Source organism: Gallus gallus, chromosome 1, assembly GCF_016699485.2.
Source record: "Gallus gallus isolate bGalGal1 chromosome 1, bGalGal1.mat.broiler.GRCg7b, whole genome shotgun sequence".
Lineage (NCBI taxonomy): Eukaryota > Metazoa > Chordata > Aves > Galliformes > Phasianidae > Gallus > Gallus gallus.
In genome coordinates, this window is record NC_052532.1 from 107,907,354 (window position 1) to 107,911,592 (window position 4,239).

Below are 4,239 nucleotides of genomic sequence, written 5' to 3' on the forward strand. Positions count from 1 at the left end.
CCCTCATTCCCACACATGTGTGGTAAATGAAATGCAAGAGCCGCTTCCTAGTAGGCCTCATTCACTGTAGAGGGCCAGGGCCAGCCCTGTGGTGAGTGTGGGCCTACCTGGGTGGGAAGGGGATGTTCCAGAGACACAGGGCCTCGGGGCCAAGTGGGGTTTGCAGCCCTGGGCTTGCAGGACTGGCTACAAGGCTGCCATTCACCACAGAGGAACAGGAACAGCACCTGTCAGCTCCGCTTGCAAAAATAGAGGAACCGAAAGCTGTACGCAGATGAAGACATGGGGTGATAACTATGTGAACACAGATTTTTTCATCAAGTTACGAAATGCCTTCTGAACTGTTAGGAAGGAGTTGTAACATTGCAGTACAGACTGTGTGCTGGATATTGCTGCTCTGCTATTAAAAAACAAGGAAAGTTGCAACATGCGACCACATTTACAAAGTGTAGGAGAAGGTTACGTCATGGTATTGTAAATGTCCCTGCTATTTTGGCTCTGACAGGCTTGCATGTCAGGAATAAGTGCTGGCCTCTTAAGTAATCACTTATGTCAGCATTTAGAAGGCATTCAGCAGCATCACAAAGCAGAAGCTGCTTTTCATATTTTCAATTTTTCTACTTGTTTTGAGACTATTCTGTCATGCCTCTTGCCTGTAATCTTATGTTTCAAAATGCTTTCCTAACAGATTTGCTTTTTCATTTCTTCGTTTGTGCCTCCCCTCCGCCAATTTTGCCTGAATGAAAACTTGAAAGCAGAACTTTACGTACATTATGAATGAAGTGTTTATCTGATTGAAAATAAGTGTTTTGTTTGGGGATGGGGAAACAACACTCAAAAACACAGTTTTGTTTCTGGTGTTCTAAACAAAGAATGTTGTATCTTTATTGCCCTGTTATTTGAATTAATTGGGAGAGCATGAAAACCAAGATAAGGTTTTTTTAGATTGTTCCCTTGGTGGAGATGGGGTGTATTTGCATGCAATGCACAAAGCAGTTTAAGCGTTACATTTTAAAATACATATTTATGGGAAAAAAAAGATTACTTGCATCATCATATCTTCATTTCTAATGCAGACTCTCTTTCGTACTGATGGAAAAGCAAAAACAAGGCAGCATAGCTCAGCCCATGAAAGTCCTGACAGCATATCCATTCCTCAGCTGAGTTCCTCTTTCTCATCTCTCCTAATATAATATTGGGCATTGTTAAAGGCTCCAAGTCTGGACAAGGCCTGAATTTCTATGGAGGAAAACAAACAAACACTGATAAACCTAATTTAGAGAAGTAGTCTGTTCTCTGGTTGTTTGTTTATTTAAAAGAAAGCAGGCGACTATGTAGCATTTCACAAGAAAATCTGAAGGGATAACAGGCAAGAGGATTTCAGTTGTTTTTGTTCTTAGATCTGGCGAGGGCTTTTTATCAGATTCAGCGAAACACGTTTGTGATTATTTTCTTAGTGTTGTTCTTTTATTTGAAAATTCAGCTAGAAACATTAAAAAATCTAATTATTGTCCATGACTTTGATCACAATATGAAAAATAATGCCAACAGGAAAGATTATCTGAATTGCTATACAAAGATGAGAGTAGATACTCTGCTGAACTGCAAACATTTTACTTGCTGTTCAGGTTTTGAAAACTTATCAGCTTGGAAAACATATCCCATTCCTGACGTGATACACAGTGTGACCAAATGCACTTACTACTCAGAAAACACTTGTGAGATTAACTCCTCCCTGTTCTGGAAAATGTTGGAAACAAAGCCTGAAGATGTTTGACAGCCCCATCTCCCCTGGGGTTACACTGGGATCGGACCTCCAGAGCTGGCATCACATGCTTATGCAGGGGGAGCAAATGAGGCACCAACGTGAGCTGTGGTACAGTAGCCTACAGGGTCTGGAGACTGGGAACACAATGACTTGCAGCTCGTGCTCACCCATTGGCCCTTATCTGACCAAGGTCTTTGACCTTCATACCTTGCTGGGAGTCCAGTAGTGAAGAAGATAGCTTCCTTAGATCTCTGCTTTGGGGTTCATGATTGCTCCAACTACTGACTCCCAACACAATATGCAAGAGTCATTCCCACAGGCCACATAAGGCTAAGCCCCGAGAGTAGGCCTCAGACTGGGATAGAACTGCTAAAACTGTGCAATGCTGTCATCTGGTAAATAGCAGCATGTATGACCCAACATCAGCATTTCCGTAACTGAGCCTTCTAAGATGGTGTTTGGTAACAGACTGCTTACGATGCTTGTGGCAGTCACTTTTTAGTGCTTTCTGCATTTCTCTCTAAGGAAGGAAGCAAATTTAGTGCAAAAGAGTCAGCCTCATGAAACATTTCTGATACCTGATAGCCATCAAGGAAGATAACAAAACATATAATTGATACAGAGACATCTGGTAAGATGGAAAAAAATAAACTGTGCATGTTGAGACAGGTATGTGTAAAACCTTTAAGTCTGGGATAAGAAAATACATAGGCTAGCAAAGAAGAAACTTTGATAATGACTACGTGTCTTTCTAGCAGGCAACCAGCACATCATCACAGTATGACATTTGACTGGAGAGCTAACACCATCTTTGGGTGTGCAGGTAGGAGAACACTAAAATTACCAACATCCAGGCTGGATGTGACTCTGGGCAGCCTGGTCTAGTGGTTTGCAACCTTGCACATAGTAGGGGGATAAAACTAGATGATTGTTATGGTCCTTTTCAACCCAGGCCATTCTATGATTCTATGAATTAAAAACAGAAAGGTGATGTGTCTTCTGTGTTTAAGCTTTCTAAAGCACCAGACTTCTTGTCTCACAAGAGCACCAGTGTCTTCAAGTCTTACAGTCCAAGAGTCAAGTCAGATCTTATTCCTCTACAGCCTGTGTCTGGCCCAACCATTTCCTCAGTGTACTGTGGGAATGCAACCCTTGCCTGATGGCTGGTTCATGGCATGTTCTCTCATTACTACACAGCACTAAAGCTTGAAGACATACTTTATACAGGAAGAACTACTTCCTCTCCAGCCTTCCACCACTGCCAAACAACTGGCAAAAGGTCCAGCTGCTGCTGAGACTCCACTATCTGTGTTCCCTCACACCCAAGCAATGCTGCCATCTCTTGTCTTCCTGCCTTGCCTCCACCCATTGTTAGCATTTATACATCATGAAGTGTAATGGTGTCCAGCACTTTTCCCTAGGCTCCCCAAGTATGGTGGCTAATTCTAAAGGGTGGTGGTTTGGAGAACACTTCTGAATTGTGGTTCCTAACATGCATGTTGCCCACGACCAAATGCAGTGAAGAGGTGATGTTGTGTGCTAGTTACCCTTTTGGACTGCACAGACCACCCTATGTACACATCATGGCTAAATCTTCAGTTGGGTCCAGTGGGGTACTGTCACATGAATAGTCACAGCAAAACTTAGCATGACTATTAAGGTACAAGGGACTTATGGTACAACAATTAAATGCAATAATTCTGTAAAAGTGTATCAGTTCTGCCCAGCTTTCTAGGAAAAACAAACAGGCAAGCAAAAACCAACAAGCTTTTCAGCAGAAACTAGTACTTTCTTTGAAGAACTTCAAAAACTCAGCTTAAAAATAAATAAATAAATAAATAAATAAATAAATAAATAAATAAATAAAAGGTAGAGCAATGGGTCAATAAATGTGTCCTTGGAAAATGCAAATTAGATGACAGTGAGGCTGATGAATATACAACAAGACTTGGTGTCTCAAAACTAAAGCCAGATATGAGTGAACTACAAAAAATAAACACATTTCTCATAATGAAGGCAATTAACCAATGTAAAACATCTCATGTGGTATGCTAGATTCTTGATTTCTAGAAATGCCTTCATCAACATACAGAAAGGGTTGTTGCTTTTATTGTTTTTGCTGATGCACTTACGTACACTTGAACATCATTTCAAGGAAAATGCAGTTCAAGGAAATTCAAGAGATGGCAATGATATGTCAGAGACCAGAAATTGTCAGAGATCAGGTTGGTCGCATAATCTCTCTCGGTGGGAAACCTCACAGTTCCTATCTTGCACTGTGATTCTCTCAAAGCTTTAACCTTTTACAGAGTGGCAACGGGACAGTTTACAACCCTTCAACAGGAACTTGCACTTGGGAGACTGCGCAATAGAAAGAAAAGAGGAAATACCCACTCATCCTTTCTTTTGCTGTCCTCTCCTTGTGCCCATCACAGCCTCCCTGATCTCTCTAAATTCTCCTTGCTTTGCTC